Source organism: Acinonyx jubatus, chromosome F2 (assembly GCF_027475565.1).
Source record: "Acinonyx jubatus isolate Ajub_Pintada_27869175 chromosome F2, VMU_Ajub_asm_v1.0, whole genome shotgun sequence".
In the NCBI taxonomy this organism is placed as follows: Eukaryota; Metazoa; Chordata; class Mammalia; order Carnivora; family Felidae; genus Acinonyx; species Acinonyx jubatus.
The window spans coordinates 1,287,599-1,302,840 of record NC_069394.1 but is presented as its reverse complement, the minus strand read 5'-3'; the positions used below and the strand labels follow the sequence as shown (position 1 = coordinate 1,302,840).

The following is a 15,242-nucleotide window of genomic DNA, read 5'->3' as shown; positions in this document are numbered from 1 at the left end:
AATAAACATTTAAAAAAATTAGAGCCTTACTTTGCAAAGGAAGGATGAAGGGGTGAGGCGCGACATACCTCTGGTGCCCGGGTGGCCGTGAAATCGTCCGTGGCGTGAAACACTGGCTGAGCTGCTGTCTGCAGTGAGGGTACAAGTTACCTGTGGGACCCGGAAATGACAGATCCAGTCCCAGGAGAGCGGGCTTGGGTCCCCTGGCTACCGGGAGGGGGACAGTGCCACGCAGCTGATGCTCGGGCTCCTCTTCTCCAGGTGGGTGGGAGGAAGCGTCCCGAATTCCCAAGAGTGGGGCTCGGATGGGCCGAAAATGTTCAAAGTGTGCACTGCCCTTCTCTCCGAGTGGGAGAAGGAATGTTAGATCAGGTCCCTGGCCTGGAACAAAGTTTTAGGTAAGACTGCTGCTGTGTACCCCCCCCCCCCTCCTATTTCAGCTGGGATCTTCCCAGAAGCTGTAAGGTTAGCCCTGGAAAGACCGTAACTGTTAGGGGTGTGAGGAAATTTTCAGTAAGAAAAAAACGGAATTTGGGGGCATCTGGGTGGCTCATTCAGTTAAATGCCGACTTCGGCTCACGTCATGATCGTGCCATTCCCGAGTTCGAGCCCCGCATTGGGCTCTGTGCTGACGGCTCAGAGCCTGGAGCCTGCTTCGGATTCTGTGTCTCCCTCTCTCTCTGCCCCTCCCCTGCTCACGCTCTCTCCCTCTCTCTCTCAAAAATAAACAAACATTAAAAAAAAAATGGAACTTTTGTAATGACTTTATTTTGTGGCTACTGCATCCACCTGTGTAGTAAAATATTGATGCAAAACGTTAAATGCTGGTAACTTCATAAATGCGAAAGGGATCGTCCCGCTAAGAAAAATTGCCAAGAAAAAACATTAGTGGAACCCCACAGCCTTGTGTCGTACAGCCAGTGGGAGGGTCAGAATTTAAGCTGAGTACTGGAAACTCAAGTCTCCCCAAATGATGGCTTTTTACCATTGTTTCCCCTATTGGAGCCTCTGGGGACACAGGTGCTCCCTGCAAACGGAGACACACTTGAGTCTGACAAGCTGGTGGGGCAGCTGATGAGCCCTTGGCGGTGACTCTCTGGCCTGAGGCGTGTCTCTGTGAGCAGGCGGGTTCTGACCTCTGGACAGACGCTAATGAGGGCCGGGGAAAGCCTTGCACTTGGACTCACAGGGTCTCTGCTGTGCGGCTGCGGAAGGCAAGCTACCCGTCCGCTTGGGATCCTTATTCAAAGGTCTTGTCCGGATTGGCCCCCAAGCAGAGACCAGACACTAGTGGCTGTGGGAGTTTCAGCCTCAGCAGAACAGGGCTGACAGAAGGCCCCAGGCGGGCCTCAGACCCGGGGACGATGCAGATTCAGGCCACCGGCGCGTGGGGTGCTAAACTGCACAAACGTCAGGGCTGCGGCTGGACAAACCCACAGGAGAAGGCCTGTGTTCTGGAGGGGCCAACAGAGATCAAGTGTGACGGGCTGTGTGCTCCGGACACAGCCTGAGTGCATCCCCACCAGAGTCTTGCACATCTGCCAGAGCAGGTGGGCACGGCCTCCACATGTCTCACCTTTCGACCTTGGACTTTGCAGGTAAGTGCACTGTGCAGAGGGGGAGGGAGCACTGGCCTCCATCTCAGCTGCCCCTGCTGCTGCACACACGCAGTCGGGCGGGGGACTGTCAGATGCGGCCGCTCCCTGGGTCAGCAGAAGAAGAGACCCACGCACGTTTAGAACTTCTGTGGAAATTGAGCACTCTGTCCTGCCCAAGCCCTGGAAATGTTTTTCTGTGGACATGCTTTTGTCCCCCGTGCACAAAACCCAGACGAAAGGGTCTGGGGAGAAACAAGGGTGACTGAGGAAATGCCAAGTCATGATGACTGAACACGAGCTCCAAATCTGTAACAATGAAAGCGAACGTGGGGTGGGGGCCGTGACCATCTCGGAAACCAAACAGCTACACCTGAGTTATCTGAGCCGGCCTGCGAACCCAGGGCACCGGAAGCTCACAGCTGGTCTCTCCGAGCTCTGTGCCTTTTTCCTTTCACCGCAACCCATCTTAGTGGCGCCAGGTCCCGGGAGGCCTCCTAGTGAGTCACTGAACTAGGGTGGTCTTGGGGACCCCAACAGAGCTGGCAACAAACATCCCAAAAAATGAAATGAAGAAAACAATTCCATTTACAACAGCAGCAAAAATGAAAATACTTACGATACTTCCCGAATCGATCAGATTCAAGGCAATCCCTATCAGAATCCCAGCTGGCTGAACCCTCAAGTTCAGGTGACACTTCAGCGACCCCGAAGAGCCAAAAGAACCTTTAAAGAGAAAAGCAAAGTTGGAGAACTCACACTTACTGACTTCAAAACTTACAAGAATCAAGACATTGTGGCACTGGCATGAGGACACACACACGGATAAACATGCACAGGACTAGGGTCCAGAAGTGACCCAAACACCTACGTGTAGCCACCTGGCCCTCAGCAGGGGCCATGACCCTCAGTGGAGAGAGGAGAGTGTTTCCAGCAAACGGGGTTGAGACAGCTGCACGTGCACGTGCAAAAAAACGGACCTGGAGCCTTACCTCACACCACATACAGAAGTTAACTTGAAATGTATCAATAACCTCCACGTAAGCATTGCAACTATAAAACTTGTAAGAAACTGGGGATATATCTTCACGGCCCTGGGTTAGGCAAAGCTATTAAGCACCACACCTAAAAGAATAAGCAACAACAAAAAAAGATTAATCGGCTTCATCAAAATTTTAAAAATTTGTGCTTCAAAGGATACTATCAAGGAAGTGAAAAGGCAACCCACAGAATGGGAGAAAGTATTTTCAAATCATATGTTTGAAAAGAGACTTGTACCCAGAATGAAGAATGAGCCCTTACAGATCAACAGTGAAACAACATCCCAGCTGAAAAGTGCACAAAAATGGGGCACCCGGGGGGCTCAGTCGGTTAAGCGTCTGACTTCGGCTCAGGTCATGATCTCGCGGTTCATGGGTTCAAGCCCCGTGTCGGGCTCTCTGTTGTCAGCGTGGAGCCTGGAGCCTGTTTCAGATCCTCTGTCCCCCTCTCTCTCTGCCCCTCTCCTGCTCCTGCTGTCTCTCAAAAAATAAACTTAAAAAATGCACAAAGAATCTGAAGAGACATTTCTCCAAAAAGACCGACAAATGGCCAATAGGCACAGAAAAGATGCCCAGCATCATTAACCACCGGGGAGGTGCAAATCAAACCCACAGTGAGACACCGCCTCACACCCATCAGACCAGCACTCTGCGTTCTCTCCAACGCGTTCCCGGACTTCCCGCCGCCCCGTCTTCTTTGGATTACGGCTGGCGCTCGGGAAGGACGCACAGAGGGGGTGGCAGCGCTTCAGAAACAACGGTGCTGAGAGGCGAGGTTGTGCGGCTGCAAGACTGACATGATGAGGGAGGGGGTGCTGAGCAGAGGCGCCCGGGAGCAGCAGGCCCCGCAAGGGAGGCATGGCGACCAGGCCTGGGGTCCCGCTGGCCACTCAGCTGAGACAGGCACATCCCGACCCTTCCTACTCGGCTCGATCGTGGACGGTCCCCTCAGGCCAGACAGGCTCCACTCCTTCCCTGGACGCTGGCCGTGCAGCATCCTCCCCCGGACCAAGCAGCTGTGCACCAGCACACAGCCAGGACACCTTCTCCTTTGACGGGTGGGGACGTGCTCCCCTCTGCTCAGCGCCCACAGCTGCTCCTGCAGAGAGACGCTGGCCTTGCGGACACGGAGCTCTTTGGAGGTCAGGCTGTCTGTCCACCGTGTCCTGAGGTGCTTGTTCAGGCTGGTGGTCTGAATGCCAACAGGGAAACGGAGTCACGTGTGTTCATGCAGTGGAGGACACCACCATGTAGTGGTCAGCAATCCAGGGACAGAGCCACACAGGTGTCCTGCCGAAGGAAGCCTGGGAACAGGCCCGGAATGTTCTTTCTCTGGGGGAGTCCCATGGGCGAGCACGTATGGAAAATGTGATTCAGCTGGATGCCCAGGTTAGTGCTGACCCACGCATAACTCAATATTTTTTAATGAGAAAAGAAATAAAACCTTAACGTAGCACCTTATCTTCAAAGAGCTTCCCACCAAAGCTTCCCGTTTTCTGGGGGCCAGAAAGTGCCCCTCCTGGGCTCCTGCGATCCCCCGCTCTGTGGCAGCCATGGCCACCCTCACAGGTGCACCTGAAGCAAGGTGGCCCCACGCCCTCTGACTGCCTCTCCAGCGCCCCTGAAAAACAGTGGCCAGGCAGGGGGATGTCGAAAGAGCACTAGGCCTTCCTGAGAAAACTGGGTGGCCTCAGAGGTCAAGAGGCTGCAAGAGGCAGCAGCCGATGGCACCCAGCCCTGGTGTGGTGGGTCCAGGACGGCTGCCACGGCCACCTGCACCACCTCCTTCGGCCAGGTGCTGAAGAAGTTATTTTGGGAAACTTCTTTGGTTGTACATTCACGGTCCAATGCTTTCCCATAAAACGCGGTAGCCACCCGGGCAGCTGACCTCAGCGAGAGCACACATGCGGGTGTCCATGCCAAGAGCGCACGGCACGCCCGGTCTCACCGTGGACGCGAGGCCACCTGCACACCCTCAGCAACCTCCAGCTCTGCCGTCCCCACTGACACCTATCGGCTGGAAGCTGTGGCACACGGCTGTGCAGCTGCCTCTCAGCACCTAGGCAGGCCCTGGTGGCGGTCACCATTCAGAAGGAGCCATGCAGCCACTGGCCGGACACGCAAGCCCACCGTGTGCCAGGCGTATTTAAGGTTGGCACACATTCTCCCCTGCCGTCCTTCTAAAACCCGGAAGTCAGTTCTAGCAAAGGCCCACCATTCCATCATCAGAATGCTGAGGTCACTGTGCTTTCAAGTTCAGACTACGAATGACAGTGTGGCAGGACAAAAGCCATAAGATCTCTAAACAGACGCAGAAAAGGCACCTGCCAAAATCCCACACACTCGTGATAAAAAAACAATCACACTCACCAAAGAGCACATAGGCAAGAAAATGATATAAAAGGTATCCAAGTTGGAAAGGAAGAAGTAAACTCTCTCTGCAGGTGGCATGATGGAAAACCCAAAAACATCTATCAGAACACTATTAGAGCTAGTAAGTGAATTCAACCGAGTTTCAGGGTACAAGGTCAACACAAGAAAGTCGGTTTTGTCTGTTTACGCCTATAACAAACAACCCAACTAGAAAATTAGGAACCAGCTCAACTTCCAATATCACCAAACAAGAAAATATCTATGAATGGAATGAATGTAACCAAGGAAGCAAAAGACTTACACACTGAGAGCTACAGAACACTGGCGAAAGAAACCAAAGAAGGTCTAAACAAATGGAAACTCATCCCACGTTCGTGGGGTGGAAGGGCTTCATTGTGCTAAGACGGCGGCACTCCCCAAAGCAATCTGCAGATGTGACCCAGTCCTCACCCAAATCCCCAAATCGTTGAAGAAACTGACAACCCAGATACAAGATGCCCAGAAGAGCCAAACTAATCTTGAGAGAAAAAAAGTCGGAGGACCCACACATTCTGACCTCGCAACACACTACAAGGCTTCGGTAGTCGAGGCAGCGTGGTGCTGGCATCAGGACGCACACACACAGATCAACGGACTAAAACTGAGTCCAGGAATGAACTCACAGAGCTTTTGTTTGCAAATCCCTTATCTGGCAAGAGTCTAGCGTCCAAAACATGTAACTATTACGTCTCCACAATGACAAATAAGCCGATGAAAAATGGGCAAAGAATCTGAACAGACATTTCTCCAAAGAAGATGTACAAATGGCCAACAAGCTCACGAAAAGATCAACGTCTTCAGCTGTCAGGGAAAGGCAATCGATCGCACACCGAAAGACACCCTTCACCCCCCACGGCCCTTCACATGCACCCTCACACTTGACCCTGCTCTGCAGATGAAAGAAACAAGGCTCAGGATATTTACGTCATGTCCCCCAAACAGCTGCTGAAGGCGAGAGCCCATACCAAGAGACACGGAGACTGCTGGGACCCCGAAGGCCACGGCTGCACTAGGGCCCCCCGCCCACCTTCACGGGGTGTGAGTCGGTGCACCCAGCACAAACGTGACAGCCATATGTGGATTCTAAATGGTCTAGAAGCCAAAAGAACGTGAATGGGACTTTTAAAACATGCTTAACTTTAAACAATATACCCAAAACAATGTCATCTCAACGTGTCATCAACATAAAAAACTGATGCATTAGTTCATACTTTGTATCCTAGTGAGTCTTCGAAGTCAGCATGCATTTTACGCCCACAACGCAGCTCCATGGGGACCGGCCACATCTCGGGTTCAAAGCCACACGTGGCTGCTGGCAGCCGCCGTCTGATCCTCTGCTTAGTGGCCATGTGACCTTCAGCAAGTCCCTTCTTCTTGTATTGTGAATTGTGTACTGTGTTATCATGTGTACTGTGCTTTCCTCACTGAAAGATCGTAACAGGACGGAGCTCACCAAGGACTGGCCAGAAGCAATGCAGCCACGGAACAGGTGCATCAGTGGTGGTTCGCTGGTACCTACACTCCATTTTCCCCCCAAAACATACCTTTTTATTCCTGTATAAAAAGCACAGCCTCTCCTCTTTGTGTCTCCCTCACCCAACCCCCCCGGGGCACTATACGTGGTGTGCAGGGCAGGGGTGACGAGGCTTCTGCTCCGCACCCTGCCCACGGGCTGAGCTCTGCCCCAGGTCATTTCAGGTACCCGCTGGGCACACCATAGGCTGCCAGGCCGGGCCAGGGGTCCCAGCTCACACATACCGCGTGGCAGAGTTGCGTTTAGGGTAGGAGCGGGGTACCCGGTACCCATCTTTGCTGTCACTCCCGGAACAGGAGCAAGTGAGCAGAGCACCTCCCAGAATGACCAGGGCAGACCCCACCCAGCCAATGAAGACAGCAGGACGAAGCTTGTACCTAACATTCATGGGGGGCACCGGTTTATAAAAGTCTGTGACAGGGGTGCCTGGGTGACTCACTTAATCATCTCTTCTTTTAAAAAAGGGTTTTCTTGGTGTTTACTTATTTTTGAGAGGGAGAGAGACAGAGTGTGGGTTGGGGGAGGGGCAGAGAGAGAGGGAGACACAGAATCCGAAGCAGGCTCCAGGCTCTGAGCTGTCAGCACAGAGCTCGACGTGGGGCTGGAACTCACAGACTGCAAGATCATGACCTGAGCCGAAGTCGGACGCTTAGTCGACTGAGCCACCCAGGTGCCCCTAAGCACCTGCCTCTTGATTTCAGCTCAGGTCATGATCTCATGATCCTGAGATTGAACCTGTGTTAGCCTTGGGGCCTGCTTAAGCTTCTCTCTCTTCCTCTCCCTCTGCCCCTCCCCTGCCCTCTCTCTCTCTCTCAAAAAAAAAAAATCTGTGACAATCTGGTGGCCACGCCAGAACAAGTTGTCCTGTTGGAGGCAGCAGGGCCTTTCACGATGAAAATAATGCCTCCGTCATGGCTACCCGGGCCTTCTTCACTTGGTCCTCTCCCCTGCAGCTTGCACACCTAGTGCCCATCGTGTCCGAGCGCGGCCAGGAAGCCCAGCCCCCGGGACGCCGCCATCAGGTGGCCTGTGTGGCCGATCTTGCATCTCAACACGCCGGTGCCCTGCGTGACGCAGTCCATCCACAGCCCCTTGTACCTCGCCTGGCCGGTGATGCTGTTGTCGCCCTCCTGCGAGCTCACGCACCACTGAGGGATGGCGGTGCACGCCACCAGGCCGACCCAACCCAGCAGAGCCACAAAACCTTCATTGCAAGAGCGGTGCCTCCACTAGAACATTCTGTAGTTATCCCTCACGCCTCCCCACAGCCCTACCGCCGGCAGGTAGGGTTCCCTCCACTGGACGTTGACAGTGCTCCGCACCCACGCAACTGGCCTGAGGTGGGCGTGGGCTCTGCCTCTCCTCCGCCCCGCCCCACCCCGCCCCCTCCCAGCGCTCCTCCCTCGCCGCGCCCCCACCTCCCCTCCGCCCCGCCCCTCCCAGCGCTCCTCCCTCGCCGCGCCCCACCCCGCCCCCTCCCTCACCCCGCCCCCTCCCAGCGCTCCTCCCTCGCCACGCCCCCACCTCCCCTCCCAGCGCTCCTCCCTCGCCCCGCCCCACCCCTCCCAGCGCTCCTCCCTCGCCCCGCCCCCTCCCAGTGCTCCTCCCTCGCCACGCCCCCACCTCCCCTCCACCTGCCCCACCCCCTCCCAGCGCTCCTCCCTCACCCGCCCCGCCCCCTCCCAGTGCTCCTCCCTCACCACGCCCCCACCTCCCCTAGGCCCCGCCCCCTCCCCCCTGCCCCACCCCGCCCCCACCCCAGCGCTCCTCCCTCGCCTCGCCCCGCCTCCCCCCACCACCCCTCCTGTTCCCCTCCTCTGCCCTCCTCCCACCTGTCTCACTCCTCCCCGCGATCTCTACCGCTCTTCCGGCAGCGGTCAGCTCCTCACTCCCAGAGAAGGCCCCCCCACACCGCGCCTCCTCCGCGCTGCCCTCCGCCCCGTCAGGTCGAGGCCCTGCTCCAGGGCTCCTCCTCAAGCCCTTGCGGCCCTTTCCTTCCCGATGCTTGGCCTATGATTTCTCGTTTGCTTTTCATTTTCACCCCATCCCTGCCTTGCGTCTACCTGCTGTGGTGCTCTCTCCGTGGGTGCTGTGCGGCACTGCCTGCAGGGCTCCGTCCTCGGGGACCACCTCATGTCCACTGAGGGCCTCCTGCACCCCGGCCCCAGAACACAGGGAACACACCGGCGGGCCACCTGCTGGAGCTCACAGGGAGGGATAGGGGTCCAGAGAGCACACGCCACCCCCGCAGTGCCCACCGCACCCGACGGGACACAGAGCCCGTCAGCGCGCCACACGAGCCGAGGCTGTGTGTTACTGCGGCCTCGGAAAATGGCTTGTGTCTGAGCCCTCGTGGCCGTTGCCAGGAGTGGCCCGACCAACCTCCGGCTTCATCCGCACGGCACCCCCAGGCTCCGCCACCCCAGCACCAACACCGTTCCTTACCCCCATCCGGGCTCCACCCATTTACTTCATGAAGAAGTCTCTACTAGGTTCATCCTATGCCTTCTCGTATTCGCAAGAATCACCATCACGCCCCGTGTGACGCTTATAAAGTTGGCCACGAGAATCACGCTTCAGGATGCTCACATGGCTTTTTTTCCCGGATGGCTTTTTATCTTCACTGGCCTGGTGGTCTGTGCCGACCGAAAACACAAATTGAGGGTGCCTGGGTGGCTCAGTTGAGCGTCTGACTCTTGATCTTGGCTCAGGTCATGATGCACCAGGGTCATGGGATCAAGCCTCCCATCACGCCCGTTTGGGATTCTGTTTTTCTCCCTCTGCCCCTCTCCCCCACTCGTGCTCTCTCTCTCTCAAAAATAAAAAGTAAAAACAAAACACAAACTGATACATAAATATATGGATCTGCTGCTCACTCAGCAAGCTGCCGTTTCAAAAACAGAGGGAAAGATTCAAAATCTTGTAGAAGTCTCCAATCTTTCCAATGGACTTTGTTCTCTTTTTACTAATGTTTGCTAAAGAGCAAATCTATGAGCACAGCCCCAGTCGAAGCACAAAGAGGGAAGCCACAAAAGCGGCTCTGTCCCGACCTCCTGGGGCTTCAGGAGGAGTGACAGCAAAGTGATCCATCAACACTATGCCTGCCAGGAAAGCATCGGTTTAGAAAACGCTCCTTCAAAAGTAACTTTTAAAGAAATAATCAAAGTGAGAAAATATATACAGAAACAGACCCCAGACCAGACAGAGAGAGGACCAGGTGCAATGGCCTGCGCAGGTGACGGGGCATCACCTCACTGCCACCCAAACACGCGCGCCAGTGGGGCTGCGTCGGGGGAGACCCGGCACCAGGTCACCCGCCAAACACGAGCCAGGCATACGCAGCCACTCCTCCGCTCCCCGAACTACACATCCGGCGGGATGGCGGGAATGAAACAGACAGAAAGTGACAAGTGCTGTCAAGGGTGTAGAGAAAACAGTTCCTTGCACACCGTTGGTAGGAATGAAAACTGGTGGAACCACTTTAGGAAACAGCCGGGCAGCTCCTCCGTGAGGCAAATGCAGAATCACCACGAGACCCACAACTCCACCTCGTGGTGTCCAAATAAACACCTGTACGTGAATGTTCACGGCAGTAACGTCCACAAGAGCCCGGAGGACGAACAATCCAGACGCTCCTCAACAGATGAACGGGAACGTGAAAAGTGGTATATTCTCAGCCACGAAAAGGAACGGAGTACTGATCTACGCTGCACCGTGGGTGAATCGCGAACACACGGCAAGCGAAAGAACGTGGACACGAAAGGACAAGTATCGTACGATCCACTCTGTAAAATATCCAGAACAGGCAAACTCACAGAAACAGAAAGCTGGTAAGTGGTTGTCAGGAGCTGGTGGCGGGGGAGAGGAGTGTGGGGTTTCTGTTCCGGGTAACACGGGGTTCCGGAACCAGGCGGAGGCGGTCGTGACACCAGACTGCAGATGTGCTTCCTGCCGCGGAACTGGAGACTTTCAGATGGTTCAAATGATGAATTTTCTGTTATGTAAATTTTATCACAATTAAAAGCAGCACAAAATGAAGGTTTCCAGAACTTTCTGCCATTTTCCATGAGAGAACAAGAAGAGTCGGGACAGAACATGAGGCACAGAGAGAAATCCCACGTCCACGCGCAGCAAGCGGCCGAACACCGTGGCCCGTGAGCTACATGTGGGCCACACGCATTTCTGTTTGGCCAGCCAGGCCTCTTTGTGCAATTTCAGCAACGTTTAGCATTCGGATCATTTCAGTGTAACAATCCCAGTTCCTGCAACCTGGACAAATCAGCAGCCTGGCCGTGCGGGCCACCACACCCGCATGTCCTCTGAGAGGTGGCCAGGCCGCTCACGGCGTGGACACGGTTGAAGCAGCAAATGGCAGACCGTGAAGGGAACGGCCCGTCTCCTCCCCAGGACAGATTACAGAAACCTAGGAGATGTAACTTGACACTGCTCAGGGAGAACATCACGTTAAACGGCTCCTGAACTCCAAGGCCTGGCGCTGCATTCAAAAACGGAAATGTATTGGGGCGCCCAAGTGGCTCAGTCGACTAAGCGTCCGACTTCGGCTCAGGTCACGATCTCGCGGTTCGTGGGTTCAAGCCCCGCTCTGTGCTGACAGCTCGGAGCCTGGAGCCTGTTTCGGACTCTGTGTCTCCCTCTCTCTCTGCCCCTCCCCGACTCGCACTGTCTCCTTCTGTCTAAAAAATAAACATTTAAAATCATTTAAAATGATTTTAAAATCATAAAAATCATAAAAATGATTTTTTAAAAATGGAAATGTATTTAGAACAACACAAGTCAAACTACCTGATTCTAAAACTTCATTCCAGGGGTGCCTGAAGGGCTCAGTCAGTTAAGTGTCAGACTTCAGCTCAGGTCAGGATCTCACGGTTCATGAGTTTGAGCTCCACATTGGGCTCTGTGCTGACAGCTCAGAGCCTGGAGCCTGCTTCGGATTCTGTGTCTCCCTCTCTCTGCCCCTCCCCCACTCATGCCTGTCTCTCTCTCTCTCTCTCAAAAATAACGTTAAAAAAATAAATAAAAAATATAAAACATCATTCCCCTCCCCATGAAGCGATACACAAATCCCGTCACGGAGCCCTGTATTCATTACAGCACCACGCTTTTCAAAAGCAAAACCTACCTCAGTCTTTTCCATCAGGTTTTTTTCTTTGTTCCACTGGACAAAGGGAGCTATTTACACCATCATCCGACACAGGAAAGAGGGAGAAAACAGATAGGAGAGGTAAAGGAAAGCCAGCGACAACGACAACGACACCTAGTGCCTTTTAAACCATTTTTGGTTTTAGTCTTGAAAAAGATGTGGCTACATTGTTGCCAAGTTCACAATTAAACTGTGACAACATCATTTATTTAAAACAAAAACCCTACAAAGGGCCAAGGGCAGCCAAGAGAGGGCTGGACCTCAGGCCTCTGTCTCAGCTGTCACGTGAATGTGCAAGGCACTGACACCCAGTCCCCAAGCAGCGCTCGTTACCAACTGTTCTGTATCCCACTGGATTCTGACTTCTGCTTGAGTCAAAGCAAGGCCTCAGTAAACTCAGGGAGTGCAGGTCTCAACTCCATTGCCAAGGCCACACTGAGGACCCCTTTGACTGCACCCACCTCATTCCCCTCACAATCCCTATAGCCCCCCTCCACAGAGGAAAGGGACTGAGAACAAACCCTACCTGATAATACCATTTTCTTGGCCTGGATTTTCTTTCCAAATGGAGAACGTAGTTTCTTTTTTTTAGTTTAAAAAAAAGTTTATTTTCAATGTTTATTTTTGAGAGAGCGAGACAGAGAGTGAAAGAGAGACAGAGAGAAGGAGAGCACTAGTGGGGGAGGGGCAGAGAGAGGGAGACACAGAATCCGAAGCAGGCTCCAGGCTCCGAGCTGTCAGCACAGAGCCCGATGAGGGGCTTAAACTCACAAACCGTGAGATCATGACCTGAGCCGAAGTCGGATGCTCAACCAACTGAGCCACCCAGGCGCCCCTAAAATGTACTTTTTTCCAGGCACTGCTACAAGCCACAGATAACATTCATTTACTGGGAACATTTCCGGATCATGATAAATAGTTAGAACTTCTGTTAAAACACTAAGCGGACCATCACCAATGTGGCCCCTGGGAAGACCAAATATGGCGCCTGGGACGTGAGATCAGGTCCAGGTGGCCCTGACACCCCCCGCCCGCGGCTGCCGGTCCTCAGAACTCACCAAAAGGGTTCACACTGGCAAATAACCACACCCACCCCTCCTAGGACTGATTCCAATCCCAACCCACAACACAGAAAAGCAGCGCACCTTATGAAATTTGAAATAAACGAACTTTAAGCGAACACAAAGTACCTAGTTTTAGATTGATCAAAATGACATGCAAACTAAGAAAGGCCCAGGGGTTACCCAGATAAAAAAATGTAACATACTGAAGACTGTGCCTTTACAAATGAAATAGTAACAGCAAATAAAAGACTCAAACCTGGTGTTCCCCCCATCTTCCCTGATTTGGGGGGTTTGGTTCCTTTTCTTTCTACTTCTTTGAGTTTCTAGCTTCATCTGTTCAGTATTCTCTCCTTCCTTTAATCAAAGAAATCTTTCAACGTGACTCCCAAGGGGAGAAACGCAAAGCCAACGTTGAAACAATGTTTTTGATGGGAAGAAACTGAAACTGCACAGAGAAGCGATAAGATCACCTCCTCCGTCTCCTTCTCCAGTGTGACACCAAAGCCCTTGCTCCAGGCCGCCTGTGCGTGTCTGTGCGCACACGCTGCCCCGGTCCCATTCTCGACACTGCGGGGGGGTCTCGATCAGACTAAACTACTACCAGAGCCAAGCCAGCTTGTGAACAAACATCACAACCTGCCCAGCAAAGGCCACCTTTTCTTCCCAAAACTATTCTGTTATCTCATGAGGGCAACTTTATCTTTCACCCGGACAGCTTGGAATCGTGACCATCTCCCATGGCCCCGCCTTCATCTGTAACTGTAAGAAAACACACAAGGCTGGGCTGCATCGTGTAAGGCCCTAGGGCAAGCAACAGGTCGGCCCTGACGTCCGATGACCTGTCATGCCCGGAGCCCATGGTGTGTACAGCTGAGTCTACACCTAAAACACAGCAACAGCAACCTCACGTCGGCCCGCAGCCAAGAGAAGAGCAAAGACACGCCGCCCACAAGGTCTGTATTGGACCTGACAGACCACGGATGGCATTCGATCTTGACCCCCGTTACTATATTAATCTCTCTAGGAACAGTTTCAGTTAACAGGTCCTGAGCATTTTCCTGGGGGGTTATATGTCTTCATGCTCATGTTTTGCTTAAAATTTTTTAACGTTTATTTTTGGGAGAGAGAGCGAGAGTGCGCGAGCAAGAGTGAGCGAGTGGGGGAGGGGCAGAAAGAGAGGGAGACACAGAATCCGAAGCAGGATCCAGGCTCTGAGCTGTCAGCACAGAGCCCAATGGGGCTCAAACCCACGAAAGCGAGTTGATGACCTGAGCCGAAGTTGGACGCTTAACCGACTCAGCCGCCCAAGGGCCCCTCACGCTTGTAGTTTTAAATATTGCAACCAAGTCTTGGGGAGCCTGTGTGGCTCAGTCGGTTAAGTGTCTGACTTCAGCTCAGGTCATGCTCTCAGTCTGTGAGTTCCAGCCTCGCGCCGGGCTCTGTACTGACAGCTCAGAGCCCGGAGTCTGCTTCGGATTCTGTCTCCCTCTCTCTCTCTCTCTGCCCCTCCCCCGCTCATGCTCTGTCTCTCTCACTCTCAAAAATGAATAAATGTTCAAAAAAAATTTTTTTAAAGAAATATTACAACCAAGTCCTGGGAATGCAGGCATACACTCCACTGCGAAGAGCCCGTTTGCCAACTCTAGCGGAGAACTTACCGATTTAGACGCATCAGACTGAAAGAAAAGGCAAAACAACCCTGTAAACTCAAGGTGTTACAAGATTCCGGGGTGTTACCAGCAAAGTGACGAAGAGGAGGGCAGGTCTGAAGGCAGGCGGTGAGGAGCCCCCTAAGGTAGGCCGGGAGCTGGGCAGGAAGCCTTTAGCGGAGAGGAACGGGGTGGGGGGGGAGGGGTGAGCGCATCCACAGCATCTCCCCAAGAGGGAGGACAGCCCTTGGGGACGAGCGGGATGTCCCTCCCCCCACCCCACCAGGGCTGGCCCAGGCGCTTTCCCTGCGTGGCGGGCGTGGCGCGGGGCAAGGGCCGGGCCGGAGCAGGAGGCCGGGCGGGCAGGGCAGCTCGCAGAACAGAAGGAGCACGTGCGAGAGGGGAGCACGCTCACGGAGGGCACGGCCGGGGTCACCGAGAGGAACGAGGTCAGCAACAGGAACAGCTCGCTGAGGCCATGGCCGGGCCTCCTCTGGGCCCCTTTGCGCCCACGGACCGGGTCCCACCGCCCCTGCGGCTCTTCCGGGTTCCCGGACACCCCCCCCCCCCCCCCCAAACGACCGGACACACTCCCGGGGCAGCGCATCCACGACGTTCAGCTCCGCGCGTGCGCAGCTGCCATCCCCCGCCCCCTACCGCCGCCACGTGCCACGCCTCGCGCTGCCGCTGGGGGCCTCTGGGAAGGCGGGCGGGCGCATGCGCGCGTCGGTGGGCGGCACGAGAGAGGCCTGCGGTGGAGCCTCACGCTTTCCGCCCCGGGCGCGCT

The 15,242-nt window shown here is 54.4% G+C and overlaps 1 long non-coding RNA gene across 10 annotated transcripts; it reads right to left on the bottom strand.

Moving 5' to 3' along the window:
* Positions 1 to 26: 26 nt before the first annotated feature.
* On the bottom strand, positions 27 to 14,988 carry LOC113600524 (uncharacterized). Of its 10 annotated transcripts, none has more exons than XR_008292762.1 (7): positions 14,465 to 14,988; positions 11,722 to 11,771; positions 10,397 to 10,575; positions 8,645 to 9,217; positions 2,588 to 6,471; positions 2,215 to 2,321; positions 747 to 1,904 (listed from the first exon to the last, which is right to left on the bottom strand). It is a non-coding gene; the product is annotated as an uncharacterized LOC113600524 (long non-coding RNA). The 10 variants fall into 10 exon arrangements; XR_008292753.1 differs by lacking the exon at positions 14,465 to 14,988 and having other exon boundaries at positions 2,588 to 2,720; positions 2,898 to 6,471; positions 11,722 to 12,756; XR_008292755.1 differs by lacking the exon at positions 14,465 to 14,988 and having other exon boundaries at positions 2,588 to 2,720; positions 6,259 to 6,471; positions 11,722 to 12,756.
* Between the last annotated feature and the right edge of the window lie 254 nt (positions 14,989 to 15,242).